A 19,775-nucleotide genomic window follows, 5' to 3' on the forward strand; every position below is an offset into this window, starting at 1 on the left:
ATGCAAGGGGCAGGCCTTGGACCTGCCTTAATTTGGTATGCCAGACTTTGTTGACTCCCAAAGGGAGGCTTTACCCTCTCTGAGGAGTGGATGGGTGGGGAGAAAGGACAGGGTGAGCTGGAGGAGGGGAGGGAGGAGGAACTGTGGTTGGTATATAAAATGAAAAAGAAATTAAATAAAAAAAGAAATCTTGGTGACAATTATTCAACAAATAAGAAGTAGAAATTACTAGAAAAGAACAAGGAATTCTAGAGTTTAAAACACAATATCTGAAGTTTAAGCATTTAAGAAAGAGACAAAGAACAGATTTGAGGCAGAAGGGAAATGATGATGGTGAGACAAATCCACAGAGGCCCCCCAGTCTGGAGAAGATGGAGTAAAATGTTGAAGAAAACTGAACAGTCCCAAAGCACCATGGAACAACATCAAGCATAGAGCCACAGGAGTTCTGTAGGAGGGGAGAAAATGAAAGAGACAGGGACTGGACCATGAGCATCAACAGTATGTTAAAAATCCTGTTTCTCTGCCCCTGTGAATGTGATTTCATTCAAAACCAGCATCTTCGGTGGCAAGCTAAGAAGGGATGGTTAGCCCGTGTCCTGTGCGACTGGTGCTTTTCTTGGGGGACTTGGGACACAGGGAAAGGCATGTGGAGAGCAAAGGTGAGAGGATCCAGAGGACAGGGGACACCTAGGCAAGGTGAAGGAGAGGGATGAAAAGACTCTCCTCCCATCCCTCAGAAGGCGTTAACGTTGTCAGCAACTCAGTTTCACTAGTCTATGCTTTAGCTCTGTAAGATACCAGGTTTATGTTGTTAGTGCTACTCAGTGTATGCCATGCTGCTACAGCGAACCAGAAACTAATACAGGGGAGAAGAAAAGAAAAATTAAAGAAATCATTTTTTTAACATAGACTATCATTTAGCCCATGATAGCCTCAGACTCTGATGCAGCCTAAGATGGCCTTGAACTCCTGATCTTCCTGCTTCCCACCTCACAGCCGTTTATACAGTACTGAGGATCAAACCTTGGTAATGCATGCCTGTAATGCCAGGACTCAAAAAATTAAGGTGAGATGGTGACAATTTTGAGTCAAGTATGGGTTTCATAATTAAGTCTGCTTTAAAAACCAAATTAGATAAAAATAAAAATAAGTATAAGATTTATTAAATAAAAACTACAAACTTGTTAGGAAACATTTGAAAGATATGATCAAAAAGAATTTTTTCATTAAAATTTTATTTTATTGATTTTTTGTGAGTTTCATACAATGTATTTTGATCATGTTCACCTCCTACTCTCTTCTAACTTCACCCAGATCCATCCCATCCCACTCCCTCCCAACTTCATTTTTGTTCTCCTCCCCCACTCCTTTCTGTAATAACTCACCAAAATCCAGCGTTTGCTGCCCCATATACTCATGGATATGGAGCCATCCCCGGGAACATGGTTGACCTACCAGGGGACACACCCTTAGAGGAAACTGATTCTCCCTCTTCCAGGAACTATCAACTGCTTCTCACTTAGCAATGGGGGCTCTTGTGCTCCTCCCCACTTCTTGTTTGGAGTGTTGGATGGCTCGATCTTGGCTACGTCTTCTGCAGGCAAGCACAGATGCTGTAGGTTTGAGCACAGTGATCCTGTCATGCCCAGAGGATATTCTTTTGCTCTAGTCCTCCATGACTTCTGACTCTTAAAACGTTTATGCTCCCTCACACCCAGTGGTCCCTTGGGCTTAGGGTTGGGGGTGACACAGTGTCCCATTTGTGCCTGAGCATTCTACTGATACTTATTCTCTGTACTTCGAACAAAGAGTTCTCAGAAAAAGTACAAATGGATAAGAAATACTTTAAAAGGTGTTCAGTCAGTATGCTTAGCCATTGGGAAAATACAAATTAAATCCGCTTTGAGATTTCATTTTACCCCAGTCAGACTGGTTAAGATTAAGAAAACAAAAGGTAACAAACACTGGTGAGGATGTGGGGAACAGGAGCCCTCAGACACTGTTGGTGGGAGTGAAAACGGGTGCAGCCACTATGGAAACCAGTGTGGCAGTTATTCAAAAAACTAGAAATAGATTTATCATATCACCCACTCATATGGACTCAAAGGACTCTATTTCCTACTTCAGAATGAGCACATACTCATTCATGTTCATAACTGCTGCATTCTCAATAGCTAGTACATTAATTCAGTCTAGATATCTATCAACTGATGAATGAATAACTAAGATGTTATCCTATGTTGCCTATGGAATTTTAGTCAGCTGTAAAGAAAACTAAAATTTGCAAGTAAATGGCTGGAACTAGAAAATATTGTTCTGAGTGAGGTAATACAGACCCAGAAATATTTAAGTATTTTCATATATTTACGTGTGTGTGTGTGTGTGTGTGTGTGTGTGTGTGTGTGTGTGTGTGTTTATAAAGGAGTTTAATTGGGGTTATCCTACACAGGCAATAATGCTCGTCCCAGAAGCCTTAGGTTGCCAAATAAGTCCAATGCCAGGTGCAGGACACCTTCCCTCCAGTTTTTGGTTGGGGTGTGCCACAGACCCTCAAAACAATCCAGGCAATAGCCATTGATTGTATGCCAGAACTTGATGGTCAGAGCCTATTGCTAAAGAGACCACATAGTTTAGTCAGAAGACTTAAAGAAATCAAGCTAGACTGACTTGGAGGCTTCCTTGCCTGCTGGCTACCTATCATAGTACTTTGAGGTACTGTGCAGGCTGCTGGTGAACAGAAGTCATTAATAGTCTTTACCTACGTGTGTAAACTACACTAATAACTGATGTGGCAAGATTTACTCCTGGGTGCTACAGTGGTGTGGATGTTATGGGGTAACCAACTGCTTTCTGCTTGGATCCAAGGCCTACTCCACAGTAGCAAATATATGACAAATACTATAAATCTTGCCAGGAATCAATGGTTGGGGAGCTCATAGGTCCCAGGAATAAACCTACTGGTATTATTCAGCTGGAGTACATAGCATCAAACTGCTATCTAAATTCCTGTCTCTCTACCAATAGATTAGTGCAGCTCTCAGACCTCATCAGAGGATTGTGCAGGAGATGATGGTTAATGCAGAGAATCACAACAGAATTTGTCATTTTATAGATCTGAAGAATCAATACTTTTATGATGCCATTTATCACCAAATTGATCTATACATTCAGTGCAACTTTTCAGATGTCATTAGAATAATTTGAAAAATAGAAATTGAAAAACTTATCCCCAAATGTAAAAGAATACTTAACAAAACAAAAAACAGAATTGGATAACTGATTCTTCCTAGTGTGAGGATGTCAAAAACCACAGTAATTAAGTTGGAATTGACATAGAGATAGACAGTGAGCAAGAGTGGAGAGTCCAGAAACTGACATACACCTGACAACTGGCTTGCAGCAAGACTGGGAAGAAAGTTCAGCAGTCTGTTCCATAGCCTAGGACAACTAGACACAGTTTTGTAAAGATAAGAACCAAATGAAAGGCACAATAGATCTGAAATATAAGAACAATAAAATACCTAGAAGAAAAGTTTCATAAGCTGTGGCCAATCAGTGAATTCTGCAATCCACACTGAAAACAAAAGCCATAAAAGAAAAAAGTGACAAATGAGATTTATTAAAATTAATGTACCTTTATGGTTGGGAATATGACTCATGGGGTAAGAACACTTCTTCAAGCTCAAAGGCCTAAGTTTGAATCCCCACACCCATGTTTTTGTTTTTGTTTTTTTAAATATCTGGGCATGCTAGCAATTGCCTATAACTCCAGTACTAGTGGACACACATGGGTAGATTAAAAAAAAAGATCCCTAGCCATCCAAGCTAGACAAAACAGTGAGCTTCCAGCTCAGTGAGATAGCCTGTCTCAAGGCAAAAAAGCAGAGAGCAATAAAGAAAAGACATCCAACATACTGCTCTGGTCTCCCCATGATTGCACAGGGGCACACATAACAGCATGCTCACATACATACATTACATACTACAACACAGCACACACACACGAGAGAGAGAGAGAGAGAGAGAGAGAGAGAGAGAGAGAGAGAGAGAGAGAGAGAGAGAGAAATGCATTTAAATAACTGTATTTTCAAAATACCGTTAAAGGAAAGTGAAAAGCTCAGCTAGGGACTGCAGAAAAAATTTAAAATTCCTGTTATGCTGGGTAGTTTTATGTCAACTTGATGCAAGCCAGGGTTGTTTAGGAAGACAGAACTTCAACAGAGAAAATAGCCCTACCATATTGCCCTATGGGTAAGTCTGCGATATGTTTTCTTGATTGATGATTGATATGAAAGAGCCCCATCCACTGTTTTCACCCCTGGGCTGGTGGTCCTGGGAGCTATAATAGTCTGATAAAGCTGTGAGGAACAAGCCAGTAATCAGTACTCCTCCATGGCCTCTGCATGAGCTCCTTCCTTGGGTGTCTGCACTTTTTGAGTTCTGCTCTCATTTTTCTCCATGTTGTACTGTTACCTGGAAGTGTAAACAAAATAAACCCTTTCCTCCCCAAGTTGCTTTTCATCATAATGGTTTTCTGGGTTTTTCCGTTTGTTTGTTTGTTTGGTTGGTTGGTTGGTTGGTTGGTTTTTGAAGACAGGATTTCTCTGTTTAACAGTCCTGGTTGTCCTGCAACTCACTTTGTAGACCAGGCTGGCCCCCACTTACAGAGATTTGCCTACCTCGTCTTCCCAAGTGCTGGGATTAAAGGTGCACCCCACCACTGCCTGGCTAGTCTTGGTGTTTTATCACAGCAATAGACACTCTAATTGATACATCTATTATGTATTGAATAAACAGTTCAGTGAAAAAAAGAGATGTGCATATGGCCAGCAAGCAAATGAGAATGTGTGTTGTATCATTAGTAATCAGGGAAATAGAAAGTGAAGTAACCAAGACACACACACAACAATGGTTCTGGTAGAAATCACCTACAATGCCAAGTGTTTGAACCTGGAGATCATTGGGTGTGTACAGCTGTTTTGCAAACAATAATTTAATTTCTCTACAACTTAAATGTTTCATAAAACTATGCAAACTTTCTAACCTACAAGAGAAATTAAAACATATGCCCAAACAATGCAGGACTGAGAATATTATAGCTTTATTCATAGTAGCCAAAGATTAGAAGCTCAGAGGTTAGATCAAAATCTCATCAGCTGATGTGAGCTGTCCAGCTTCAGAAGTATACTAAAATCATTGAATTGTAGAGCAGAAGAGGTCTTGAAATCCATGAAAAATGTTTAAAAAAGAAAGTAATTCAGACTTAGGAAATAATCCATGGCATGGTATGTCACTCTTCTAAACAAGATAGTTAGTTAGTTAGTTAGTTAGTTAGTTAGTTAGTTAGTTAGTTAGTTAGTTAGTTGGCTAGTTAGTTAATTAGTTAGTTAATTGTGTGTATGGGTGTTTTGTTTACCTGTTTGTCAGATCCTCTGGAACTGGAGTTCCAGACAGTTGTGAGCCATCGTGTATGTTCTGGAAATCAAACCTGGTTCTTTAGAAGAACAGCTTGTCCTGTTAATGCTGAGCCATCTCTGCAGCCCTGTAATCAAGATATTTTTAAATGCCAAATGCCAATTAGCCCTCATTTGTTATGTCTCTGCTATAAGGAATGCCTGCTTTCACTCACGTCTATCCACACCCTGTCTTCATAAATCGTCTCCAAAGCCATTCCAGAACTTTCTGGCTAGATGGTCATACTTTAGCTTCCCTCTACATTTAATTGACGGATTTCTTCTGCCTTTATCTACTGTGTGTCTTTGGGTCTTTTCACTCTCCTTCTGTCCGCTCCTCCTGAGGGCATCACTAGAGCAGGCAATCAGCCTCACTCACTTTTGTGTTGGCAGTGTCTTCAAGCACCATAGCTGCCACGTAGGTGCTAACTAACACTTACAACATTACATAAGTTATTTCTTATCGCAACAGTCCATACAACCAGCAGGTTCCTCCAAAAAAAAACCTCTGCCTGATGTCCTGTGGCAGAAAGCAATGAAACACCTTATACTGTCCTTCACCCTCTCATGAAGGCTGGTGCTAAGAGGCAGAATCATTTCCTTTTGGCAAGTCTAAATCTGCGGTCAACATCTCATTTGATGTACCTCCTTTCAGAGGTTTCGGAACACTATTTTATTATCAGTTCAGTTCAGTCTTACACTACCTCCATGGCATCCACAAACAATCCTCTTCGTGTTCACTTATAATGTATCCACTCTTGGGGCTTTAGTCTGTTTACATGTATATACATGGAAGAGTGACAGTCACACTGCCCACAGTGTACTCTGGTTTCTTTGAGAGGAAAAAGCTGTCCCCAGAGGTAACCACAAGGGCAGTGGATGGGGCTTTCGCTGTGGGTTCCCTTGCTGTCCCTAGACTGTGGGAACTTAGATAATTAGTTGTACTCGAAGCCTGTTTCTTCATTCTTGATATGATAAGAATCCAGGATATTAATTTGGATCCCCAATCCCTTATCAGCAATTTCAAATTCCAGAAATCTCTCAAAAACAGAATCTTTTTAAATAACTCATTTGATGTCAAAACCTGACCTGCTCTGAACTTGGATGTCTGCAAGGCCCTTGCTTGAACTGATGTACACTTCTTAGAGTCTTTATCTAATTCCTTTAATGAGAAAAATGCATATTTTGGGATTAAAAAAAAACCACAGATGTATTTGACTGCAGGAAGCTGTGGGGTATTTTCTAATTTATGATACAGACTTTACTGGTTTTCTGAAATCTAAACCACACAAAACTTGGGGGAAGCAATTGTGAAACTGATCCTACTTGTTAGGTTTCTTAGGAAGGGAATTAAGTGAAATAGTAAACATATAATGCATTGCTTTCTTCTTTTTCCTCATATTCATCATTATAAAATGCCAGAAAAGTAGCACTTAAAATGTACAATATTGTCTTTTACAGCTCGTTCTGTGCAAAGTCTGCAAAAATTTCCATCTTTTTCCTTCTGCTTCCTCTTGAGAGCCCCCCTTAGCTTTGGGTGCCCTCTCGGCTCTGCGCCCTAACACTTCCTCTTGAGAGCCCCCCTTAGCTCAGGGTGCCCTCTTAGCTCTCAGCCCTAACACCATACCACTTACCCTTTGTTTATAACTGAATCTAAAAATTATGGACTTTTTTTAATATCACAAAAGGAAGACTAATTATTAATGAAAGAAGCAGTTTATTTGGCCTGGCTATAGGCCACCATGGTCACTTCCCTCGCACATGACCTTGGGTTGGTCACAGCACCTCACAAAGCCCCAGTTACCTCATCCTCAAAATTGAGATAATGTCTGACAGCTGACAAAGGCAGATGGCTGGGTGAGGTCATCTCTTGAGGTCACTTCCAGCTTTATAATCTGTACGTTTCTGAGTCTTCAAAGGTCTGAGGACATTCTCAAAGTCTGGATCACAGTGCTTGGGCCGTGACCCGCTTTGCTCTGCACAAGAGGCCCACTTTGGTTGAGTACAGGGAAGTTCACCTCCCTGAGAACTGAAAGGGTCTAGGGCAGAGCGGGGAAGAGGCAGGAAGTCCAGAATGTGTTCACATGAATCGAAACATGAACCAACTCTATGTCATTGAACTATAAAATATATATATATATATATATATATGTATTAAAGATTAAGAGCCCAAGCCAAGCTCCCACATGAGTCAGAACAAAAAGGGTGGCCCTGGGTTTCCCAACATGAAAGACAATGCAGAGGATTTCTTGGGTGCTATTTTTGTAGTGAAATTTTGCTTTGTGAAGGGGGTGGTCCCTTTGAGATGAGAAACCAATTACAAACAGGAATTGTGTCCCAGAGGTCTGCTACCCTGGGTTCCCAGACAGGCAAAAGGTGGCCAAGACTAGGTGTTGCCTGAGATTGCTGTGAAAATTACAAGCTACTCTGCCTGGAGAGAACTGTGTCAAATGTCTGTCATGTGACTGTCCTCAGTAGAGACCAGCTATTTAGTGGAGACACAACTCTGAAGAGTTCTAAAGGAAGGAAGCAAGGGGTGGCTGAGAGAAGAGGGTTCACACCCCCCTCCCCTTTTTTCTCTTTTAGACAAGTGAAGAGAAACAGCTTCTGTGCTCTTAATGATGAGGTCATGGTTGGAAGCTGAAAGAAATGTTTGGAGTGATTCTCCCACCAGTACGTGGAGTGGCTTGGCAGAATATACGGCTGATAGGAAGGGCACAGAAGTTGTTCAGAGAAGTCCCACTACAGTATACAGTCTTTGCATAAGCTTCTACTTTAGTTACGATTTTCTACATAATTTTATCTTCTGAAGCTTGTATTGTTTTTTGAGTAAAGGAGCATGATTAAACAAAAAAAAAAGAATGTAAGAACTTGCACTAGAAACTCCCACTTCAAACTCAGGCCCCTACATTAGGTATTATAGGGTAGGCAATTGTGATGGTTAATCTCCATTGGCAACTTCATAAGATTAAAATCATAGAGAAGACAAGCCTCTAGACACCCCTACAAGGGATGATCTAGAGCCTAGGTTAGCCTCCAAGCATGCTTGTGATGGACAGTCTGGGTTTGCTTAGCTGAGCTGGGAAGACTGGCTGAACGTGGGTACCATTCCATGGGCCTGGGACCTGAGTGCACATCAAAGAAGCAAGCAGCTGAGCACCAATCATTTTCTGCTCCATGCAATGAAACAGCCACCTCAAGCTCCAGATGCCATGACGTTCTTGTGGTGGGCCATACCTTGAACTGTGAGCCAAAGTCAACCCTTACTTACCCTCTTAAGTTGCTTTGAGTCAACATACGTTTTTCACAGCAGCAAGACAAGTGATTAATACAGCAATATAACAAAAATTCACTAGCTCCCTGAATTAAAACTAAATAAATAAAATAAACTTTAAAATAGTAGTGGTAAAGGGTTCTGAAAACAATTAAAAAGAATAGTTGTACCAGTTAAAGGTCCTCAGACCTCATCCCTTTCTGATTGCTACTCTGAGTTCATGATTCTAAAATTCTCTTCCTCTAAAATGCAAACATCTGCCTCTCTTCACATAGACTTTTGCTATAATGAGTCCTCTTTGAGAACGCATTTCTGACTGCCACCCCCCTATGCTAGGCACACACTTTCTCATTATTCTGATTTTTCATTTTACTTGTCTTTCTTCCTAGCTGGCCTTGCTATCTGGTATTACTCCATAGACTTACTTTGGTTGGTCCTCCTTAGAATGCAAGTCCGTGAAGTATGGAATTCACCAGGCTCCTTGAACTGGGCCTGGCAGAGAGTTATGTCCTCAGTAAGATGTTATGAAGAGATAAATGAACAAATGGATGAGTTATATAACAAATGAACAAGGGCTGGGGAGATGGCGCCATGGATAAAAGACTTGCTCTACAGTCCTGGCTGAAGTTCTGGTCCCTAGGATGCATGTAAAAGCTGAGCGGGGTGGCAGTCACCTGTGGTCTCTGTGCTTGGGAAGCAGAATCAGAGATTCTTGGGTTAGCTGGCTACCTAGGCTAATGAGAAATAGTGAGTCTGGGTTCAGAGAGGGAATCTCTCAGTAAACAAAATAAAGAATGATCAAGGAAAGCACTCAATGTCAACTTCAGGTCTCCACATGAACAAGCACACCCATGCATATGTACCCAGACACATGTAAACATGTACACACACACACACACACACACACACACACACACACACACACACACACACACACACCAACAATCCAACCCAAGAAATCTGAAAGGAATGGACTTACTTGGTCCATAGATGAGGAAATCCGTATGACCAATAAACATGAAAAATGATCAGTTTCTGTAGTAACAGAGAAATCTGTTGGAACAAGGTGATATAACTTAATTCCCAGTAAATTTTAAAATTAAAAGTTGTTTGATTGGAAATTTTGGATAAACATAGACATATCAAAATATTCACATACTGTCAGTAAAGTGAAAGTTGCTCTGTGGAATTTAAGGGACCTTCATGGGCTCTAAGGCCTATGTGAAGCCTCTGGGGCACTCTTTGGGAAAACTAAAAGATAGGAACGATTTCCAAGCTCAGAGCCCCTTTCTGTATGAAAGGCTACAGACTGTATCTGTTTCACGTTGGTCTTTCCAATAGGGTTTATTTTAAAGGAAAGGAGGCTATCTTTCCATAATTGCCCTTTCAGTCATCACATAAAAATGTGAGAAATCCATGTGACTGTTTCTAAAACCAAGTAAAGTGGAATGCTGGTTTTGCTTCTGTGTCCCACCTTGCTGGTGAGAAAGCCAGCAGCTGACATCCCTGACTGTCCTTTTGTGATCTGTAGCCTTCTGCTCATATCATATGACTCTCGAGGGGAACTCTGCAGACTAGAACACCGCTGAAGAGCCCTCCAGCCTACAGAGCCCTGTCATTGCTGATGTGCTTTTCATTTGAGTAGATTTGAGCTCGGCAGTGGTTCCGTGGGTTGGGAGCCACTTGACACAGGATGCTCGTGTCTAGCTATCACAAGGGACTACATAGAAGGAACTCATAAGAAACTAGACACCGGTCCAGGACACCTGCTAGATGCTAAACATAGGTACCTGATTCTCAAGGATCCTAAACACATTCCCATTCTAGTGCCGGAGAGTCACTCCCTCTGGATTGACTGCATCTGTCCTTAAAGGAGCACAGAAACTGGCCACACCCACACGTGCTCTAATAGTTTAATAAATAATAGCTAAATAAATTATCTTTCTGTAGATCTCTCAGCACAGACATTAAAAATGCTGACCAAAGAAATCTCCTTGATTCTTTCTTAGGCTCTTTTTGTTTAACATCAAACCTTCAATGTCCTGTGTGGTCTCATCCTAATCGCATGCCCCTGTCAGATCCCCATTCTGTTATTGCTTAGAGAAAGGAGAAACACAAGCATTGATGCTGATGCGTCCCTCATGCTGACTCTATGTGCCTTGACCCTAAGCAGGTGGTCCCACTGAGCCATGACTCACCTGGATCAGGCCTTTGATGCCATCTTCAAGTGAAGGGATACACACCATGAGGGGGTACACCAGTGACATTTGAAAAAGTAGTTCAGGCTTCAACGTAAATTGTAACCTGTTACCAGCTCATGCTGCTTAGACTGAGCCACACAGTACTGTGCTTGCAGCAAATCCTATAATTACCTTGTGAACAGAACAATTACACAGATTTGGGGTATGTTGCCCGTGCTGTGTTTTGTTTAAATGTAAATATTTAACAACGCCATGCTTAGTGGAACTCCCTTTGGGCTTTTCACCGGTTTGACTAACAGGAGGCAATGCTGCTCGACTTTTTGGTCACCCAGTCTGCACCAGATAAAACTGGAGCTCCTGTTCTAACTTTGCTTCTGCTCTCAGCTCTGCTGGTCAGCCTGCAGGCCTGGCTTCATCTGGTCCCTCCACTCCAAAGTCACAACCACTTTGGTGCCCAAGACAGTGACCCTTGCTGAAAGACAGAATAGGTGCTTTACAGCAGTTCCCAGAATGTGCTGTCCCAAGTGATTAAGTTGTAGCCAAAACACACAGCATGGACCAAACTAATGATGCAGCCAATTGGAAAAGGCAGGGAAGTTGTGATAGCGTGGTCCAACACTGTGAGAAAGGGTCTACCCAATCTAAAGAGAGTCATTAAGGTGCAGACAGTTTTATGCTCGGCCAGATATTCATTGTTGAGTTAGAAAGTGTTGGACTCTTAGAAGCAGATCCATCGCTGACATAAATGTTAGTGTTTGAAGTCTGGAATGGCACAAAACAGCGCACTTGATCTGAGGCCCCTCCCTCGCACCCCTGCCCGCTTGCCTGCAAGCCTTGGCTCCGTCTGATCTTGCACACTCGCTCTGACTGTTTCAAGTTGACAAGGGTCATGAGAGCATTTCTGGTGGGAAATCGCGCTTCACCCCACTGACTGGAAGTACATTTGAGGCCACGGCTAAGCTCAGCATAGCTGTGTTCCCTCTAACTGGGTGGGAAAGTCCTGGGGGCCACTTTAGAAGAAAGCATTTGAAAACAAGACAAAGAATATTTTCAGAGGCAAATGTTCCTGGAATATATTCAAGTGGCCACCATGGCCATTGGCCTCAAGAGTGCCAACTGCAGATTCTCTGCTCACTGATTAGAGAATTCTTGAGTTCCGGGCAGTACATTAAGTCAAAGGGCAGGACTCAGAATTCCACAGTGAATTTGATTAACCATTTACAATTACGGAGTGACTTCAAAACAGCACAGGGTCATTGCCAGTCTAGTGTGGACCTAAGAGAGCTGAGCCTCAGATGCTTCAAACTATTTTGTGGCTGAGAAGGATTCTTGAAAAACCGTCAAAGGCCAGTTTGTCTTAGCCACTGTGGTTTAGGCATCCTGGGACTTCCATGAGCCTCACTGGTAATGGTCGTAGCAACCACAAATACTGAAGTTTTGTAACAGCATTGTTTGGTAAGGAATAGGAAATTGTAATGTTGGTTAAATTATGAAGTATCAAGTCTCATAATTGGGTGTCAGATGTGAAACAAATGTGTGTACCTGTGTGTGTGTATGTTAGTGTGTGTTCGTGTGTTCAACATATCTACTCCTTGATCTTTACCTGAAACTGACAAAGCAAAACAATGTTTTGTTCTGGCAAAGAGCCCTTGATAAACAAACCCCATCTCTTTCTTTGTTGGATTGGGTCGCCTTTCTGATGCTTAGCTGAATAACAGAAGCAGAATTAATCAGAAGCCAAATCACACACTGTTGTCAGTCAGGCCAGCATTGCTGTTGGCTCTGTAAGGGGGTGAAAGTGTCATGAGGTGCTGTCTATTTCTGAATACAAGGCACATTGGATTAGTTCAGCCGTGGTAGCACTGGGTGCCACCTCTGGGGAGTGACTACACAATTATTTTTAGAGTGACTGTTTCCTTATGACCAAAAGCGTCTTCGATACGACTTACAGATAATTTTTAATTCTATGAGCTATTTTTAAAAATAATAATGTATGCACTACTGTATTATTTTTAAATTTTGTGACATAATACACATACAGAAGAGCGTCTACTGCTTTTTCGTCTGTTCTGCTGACTAGGTGAGATCAGCTTTCAGGAACAGGCCTGTGTCTAATGTAGCCCTAAGAACCCAGCTTCACACCATGCACACACACACACACACACACACACACACACACACATGGGGTGTGTGGGAGAGAGAGAGGGGGGGGATAGAGGGAGAGAGAGAGAGAGAGAGAGAGAGAGAGAGAGAGAGAGAGAGAGAGAGAGAGAGAGAGAGAGATTACACAGCTTTCTAACATGAAAAAAAATACAAACAAAAAAAATGTGCTGTGGCTTTTCTAGGAAATCCAAACACACAAAAACAGTAGTGACACTAATTTTAAAAATACAATATTGATCCAAGTAAATCAAATCATGGTTTAGTTCATGTCTTCTGAACCTTTACCAGACACTGCTCAGTTTTATGAGAGAAGCCATATCCCATATGGCAGACTCTGTCCTTATGGAATTACATCCTAAAAACAAACCAGCCTTGCTTGACTCCAAAAAACATTAAATCTTATGCTTTTTAAAATCCCCAGAAGCATCAAGTAAGCAGTATTCCACTTGCTCAACAGCTTGGGAGGCATCCATTGTGAGTGATCAAAGGATTTCTAAGCTCAAGGTATAGGGTACAAAGACCCAGAAAGAAGCAACCAGGGCAAAATAGCAAGGACTGGAAAATAGCCCCTGAAAAGGTTTTTATATAAAAAAAAACATGTCAACCAGGGAATCTGAACAAATACTTAATAGAAAATGAAATAATAGCCATTCAAATGAAAATAAACCTTTTTTTGAAGACATTTCACCACATATTTACTATATAATTTGAAAACAAGCTAAGACAGCAAAAGGAAGCTTTATCAGAAAAACAAAAGTTACTCAAGAAATGCAGCATTACTCCGGAGCTCCATAAGATGGGAATTACTTAACGTGACAGTCTTTGTTGAACCAAATACTAGCTGTTTCTATAAACGACCCTCACACCGTTCAGTTAAGCTCTGTCATTTCTCCCTTCAGGATCTTACCCACTCACTCTGTCTTGTTCACCGTCTCCACTGCCACCCATCTGAGGGTCACTGAGGTGCCTGTGGTGTGTCACTGCTGCTCTTTCTGCCCCTCACAGCTAGCACAGCCCTGACACTTCTTAAACTGTGACGTGGAAACATGTCTGCAGGTCGTCAGCTGCTCCCTAGATAACCATCAACTATGGACATAGTCAGACTTCAAGTTTCTTCAGGAATAGTCTCTCCATGGCAAACTGTTGGGATTGTGTTGTTGTTTGCTTGTTTTACAGTCCCCCAGCTACAACTCTCAACCTGTAGGTTTTGCCTGTGAGTGGCTTCCAGGTCACTCTATTCCATCTCCTCTCCTCGTGCTTCTGATTTCCCTGGTCCCATCACCACCGCCACTGCCAGCTGCTCTCACTGCGCTGGCCCAGCACAGGCCCCTGAAGTCTCACCTGGTAAAACCTGGCTGTACTGGGCTCTCCTTTTCACTCAGTTTTAATTTTCCACCGTGTGTACTGTTGTCCTTTCATGGCTCTCAGAGTTCTAGATGCCTAGGACTTGAGTTCTGGGTGCCTAGGACTTGAGTTCTGGGTGCTTGCAAACTGGTTTTGGGTTCTGTGTCTTTAATGATTTATTTTGTGAGCCCGGAAAGTTGTTATATATAAACATGAGAAGAGTAATAGTACCTATGTAGCTGGTTGACTAGGAATCAGCAAGCTCTGTGTAGCTGTTGACACATAGCAGGAACCTGGGACTCTTGTGGAAAGGTTGAGACTGCAGGTTGAGACTCCCCATTCACTTAGGACCTGGCTCTTCCAGAACTGAAAAGGACCCTCAGATGACAGCTCCAGTGCATCCATCCCATTGATATCAGATCATCAATCATTTCTCTCTTGTAACTGAAAACAATTTGGAACCCTGAAACAAAATCCCAATACATATCAATTGAAATTGTTTGTTGTAACTTTTCTCCCACCCAGAGGAACGTTGTGTTCTTTCCCATCTCAAAATCATGACAAATTTAAATGAACTGGCTGTTGACTAGACCTCAGTTCTAGTGAGGTGCCCTATTCAGGTCAGTCCCAGCTTCTTTACATGACCACTAAGAGATGCTACTAAAGAGCAGTATTGATTTTGGTTGAAGTTGTAAAGTCATAAGACTGCTCAGTTTTGTTTTGTTTTGTTTTGTTTTTTTTCAAAATCTGACATGCAATATTTACAGAATGAGAGGACTTTGGACTGGTGTTTGCAAGGCATATGCCTACCTAGGGAGTGAAACCAGGCCTGGTGTTCCGATCACTGAGCTGCTGGAAACAATTGTCATTTCACTCATTGAAACAAATTAATCACATCAATTATGTAGTAATCTGTCCACTCTGGAGGCTTTGGAGGATGCTGAAAGAGGATCAGGGTGTGCATGGATTCCTTTCACCGTGTAGTCTGTCTAAAACAAAGAATAATACAAAGCTGCTGGGCAGGGCGAAGGTGGAAGCCAGGTCAACGCGATACCCAATGCTATCTTTGTGAATTTAACAATGAATCTCTAAGTAGGGGGGGGTTGCTGGGGACCAGAGGCAGAAGATAGTGAAGCAGGCAGCCTAAGTGGAGGCAGTCTAGGGGAAGCGATGCTCTATCGGGATGGACTTTGGGGTAGCATCCAGAACTTCTTGTAAAGAAATCAGTGAAGCATCGTAGTATCTCACCTGTATGGATGTAGAAGCTGGAGGAGGGACACGCGGCTGTCAGAGTTGACAACGGAGAGCATACCAGGCACTCCCGGTTCTCCCAGCCTGGTTCGATAAGGAGCTGTGATAGAGAGGATTCTGTGTATATTTGTGTGAAATATTTACATGACATTTTCCCCCTGTGACCAAATGCTTCACGGTGGTAGTCTTTAAATGATAAGCTCCTGATAGCTTTATCATGTAACCATAATGGATCTACGACATTTTCTTTTCAGGAATGTTTCCTTGCGCGTACTGATTGTCTTACCAAAATCCACTCTGATAATGTATACAATCTGGAATTTACCTCTTACAAATACAGATATCAGCCTTCAGTGGAAATAAGGAAAAATGGACCCCTGGCCTCAGCACATCTGCCTGTCACATGCCAGGGCAGTGGTGAGACACATTCCTGAGCTGAGGCTAATGCAGGACCAGGTGCCTGCCTGGCCCCAGGCGTCACTTCAGAGCCTTGGCAATCATTTCTATGACCAGGGAGCAAAGGAAGTAGGATGATTAGCCCCACTACTTCCCCACCAGTGACAAATTCATCCCCAAACTCGGCCCTTTGACATCCAGCCCATGCCCAGGCAAGCACTTCCCTCCTCAGAGTCTAGCCCAAGAGAAGCAGCTCATCAGCTCAGAGTCACCAGGGTCCCTGGCAAGCGGTCAGCCACTGCTGTGCTTATTCTGCTGGTGAATCTAGGATTGAGTTGGGAGATTATTAAGGCCTCATACAGCCCTGTAATTCTGAGATTTCTTTGATTCCAATACTCCTTGGACCTGGACTAGGCACCATGGAATACTTTCAGGCAGAGTTTTCTCTGGCTTGGCTAATCCTCTTTAACACTTCACATCCAGACCATGTCACCTAAGCCTTTTCTCCAGAACAAAATAACCCCGTGGGGTTCTCAGGCCTGAGAAGTTAGCTGTTCCCTTTTGTCCTGGAGTTCTCACTGCCTGTGTGTTTTCTATGCATGTGGGTTGCTGTACCTACACAAATATATCTTGATATTTGTGCACACACAGAGGCTTGCTTTTACCTACAGAAGAAACCTGCTGTCAGCAAAAGTATTAATTGTGTTTCTGTTTATGCTTCTATTCCCCAAGCTAGGGTTTTTGTTTGAGTAAGAATCTGTGCCTTAATTATAAATATTAGTAAGCAAAAAAAATTTGCATTTTACAAATATATGTTCTGTTTCACAATTTTTATAGCAGAAAACTCAGGCTCATAAAATACAATATTTGCTTGCATAATTTTCCTTCCTTATCCCCTAGTCTGGCTTCAGCAGTAAGGGTGAAAAAAGTTATGCAAGCTTATGGGTTCATCCTAGCAATCATCATTAATCTTTGCTTTCCTTGTTCCCGTTTACTAAAAGACCAAGTTGACGTTGACGTGTGTCTGGACTTTCTCACCATTTTCTACAGCCACATTTCCCAGTTCTAAAAAGTCTCTTTCAGAAAAGGATGGCAGGAGTCACAGGGCTTCAAACGTGTTTTCAAGAGAAAAGGACAAGACAATTTGCAAGGATGGAAGGCTGGTATTTTCTGAGGGACAGGGGTAGGATATGTTGAAGCTAAGACATCAGCATCTTTAATTCAAGGATTGGTTAAGAATTATTTCACTCCATCCTGGGATTGAAGGTTTACTGGGGAAAAAGTCTTAGGTCTCTCAGTCTGGGGAGGAAGGGGATGAACATGGAGGAGTGTATAGGAGCTGGACAGCGACTGAGGAGTGATGGCTAAAATTAGCTTTTCTTCCCATCCCTTGCCACAAGCAGACAGCCCGCAGTTCCAGCTGGCTCTGCTTAAAGTCAGAAGTTAACCTTTTCTCTGCCTCAGCAAGGACAAGCATGTTCTACTCTTGCCTAGTCAGAATTTTTTTAAATGGGAAAGGGAAGAGATCTACAAAAATTGTCCCATTGATTTTTGTTTTTCAGCATGAGTGTAGAGAAGAAAATGCAAGAGCCAAAAATACATATGTGGTATCTGGTATTTAATGCATCAGTAATAGCTGCATTTGTGGAGATTTTTATACACAGTAGTGGTGCTACCAGCAGTTTGCACCTGTGATATTATTTCCTCCTCCAAATAGCCCTTGGAGAGAGGCTTTACTGGTATTCCTGACTTACAGATGAAGGAAATGGACCACAAAACACTACCCTGATTTCCTAACTAATGAATAGTGAGACACAAAGGTCCTCTGGCTTCGGATCCTGAGACACTGGCCATCTCACCCAGCTATCCCAATTAAGGGACTGAGTCTGACATCAACTAGACTTTCTAAATAGTGGATATGGACAAGTCAAACTATGCTGCCTGTGTACATACTTGGGGAATAACTACTTAAAAGGTTCAACTTTGTTCTCACCATGAGTTACATAACTATTTAACCACTGATTCACCTCCTATTGCCATCCCTTCAGGTATGTGCCTATGTGTCTCTGAGTGCGCACATATATCCAGTAAAATTTGTAGCACGTAGAAAAGTTGAATGCCAATGGCATGTGTGTCACAGAAAGGTCATAGGGAATAGTCAACAGATAATTACACTTCAATGTCTTTACAACACTTCTGTTTTCATAAGCAGGGGTGGTGGGGATAAGGCTACTTCTCAAAGTGCAGTCTGGAAAAAGTAACAGACTCTCCAGTCACAAACGAAAACATGTTACACTGTCTAGAAACTCATGCTTTTCTTTCAAAAATAATGTATCTCTTGGGCTTTGAGGAAATCCCTCTGGAAAGAATGATTTATGATACTCAGGAGGACATGGTCACCAAGGTATGATATGAGTACACTCATTCAGACACAGAAAACAAGGCTTCACATGGACAAGTTTGGGTTAAGTTGGGGGATCCATAAATACTCATTCTTGAGTAGCACCAGCCTTTGAGAATAGTTGATGTAATCCAATAAGGAAATGTGGGGTGATGAGAAAAAATGGCCTGTGTTGCATATCCACGGTGTAGAAGACAGGCCCTGTGCTGTGTGCATAGAAACCATAGGCATCGTATCACTTGTGTTCAGTAAAATTTTCATTTTGCTTGAGAAGTGGCATGTGACTACACCACATGGTAATTGCATGTTCCTGAAGATGACTTCGTAATTTGCACTTAATAAGACCAAAAATAATTACCCTGTACTCCAATCTAGAAAATATAAATAGTCGTAAATATATGGTACTCACCATGTAATTACTTTGCCACTCTACTCAACTCTCCACAAGACAGACAGTTACTGAGGACGTAAAGATTCCTAACAAAATATTCTCTATCGCACTCATAAGCTGGAACAGCTCAACGGCAACATTTGTAGTCGCAGACACTTTCTTAGGATGAAAATTTAAATCCGAGGAATTTTAAGGGGAAAAGTGATCCTTAGCTCTTTGGGGGCTTTCAGATTTGACCTTTTACTTAGCACTGCTAGGAAATTTCCCCCAAATTTAAACAGTTTTCAAACCCTTTAGGAACGTGGCATAATCCACCTGTCCGGGATGACCTTTCAAAGCCATTTCTAATTCTGTTATCTGACTTCGTAGAGTGATTACATTTTAGGTCTGAGACATAATTATGTGGAGAGGAGGAACAGGAGCTAGATGCCCACACAGACCAGCCTGCTCCCATCTAATGGGATGAGTTCTTAAAATGCTGGCCTCTGTGGGGTCCTGGGGTTCCTAGGTCCTGCCTACATCCATAGCTTATATTTCCCAAGACAAGCAAAGGGAGGGACCTGGATGGGTATAAAATCTTCTTTAGTCTTGTCCTGCCATTTCCACTGTACAATTTCATGCAACACAGTGATGTTTAGGAATACATATGTCTGAAGTTAAGAGAGGGAGAAATACATATGTCACATTCTAGCAAAACATACACAGATATGTATATACATATATGTGTATGTATACATATACATTATATATATATATGTAATTTGGGTAATGATAAATATTTTGAAAAGTTAAATCATGGAATGTGGTTGAGAATGCCTACATGAAATAGAACATTTCTCCTTTGTGTTGAGTGGCCACTGAAATATCTCTGAGAAAGTCCATGTGAACCAAACTGACT

General features: G+C 41.9%; 1 protein-coding gene and 1 long non-coding RNA gene across 15 annotated transcripts in view; one reads left to right on the forward strand and one right to left on the reverse strand.

Moving 5' to 3' along the window:
* Window positions 1–19,775, forward strand: part of Sema6d (semaphorin 6D) — a 569,376-nt gene that overhangs the window by 350,090 nt on the left and 199,511 nt on the right. The gene's annotated exons all lie outside the window — the stretch shown is intronic.
* Window positions 5,080–16,654, reverse strand: LOC121828809 (uncharacterized). The gene is made up of 7 exons (XR_006071407.2): window positions 15,687–16,654; window positions 15,249–15,427; window positions 14,670–14,901; window positions 9,710–9,783; window positions 7,261–7,495; window positions 5,420–5,545; window positions 5,080–5,222 (listed from the first exon to the last, which is right to left on the reverse strand). It is a non-coding gene; the product is annotated as an uncharacterized LOC121828809 (long non-coding RNA).

The sequence above is a fragment of the Peromyscus maniculatus genome, chromosome 4, assembly GCF_049852395.1.
Source record: "Peromyscus maniculatus bairdii isolate BWxNUB_F1_BW_parent chromosome 4, HU_Pman_BW_mat_3.1, whole genome shotgun sequence".
NCBI classification, from domain to species: Eukaryota; Metazoa; Chordata; class Mammalia; order Rodentia; family Cricetidae; genus Peromyscus; species Peromyscus maniculatus.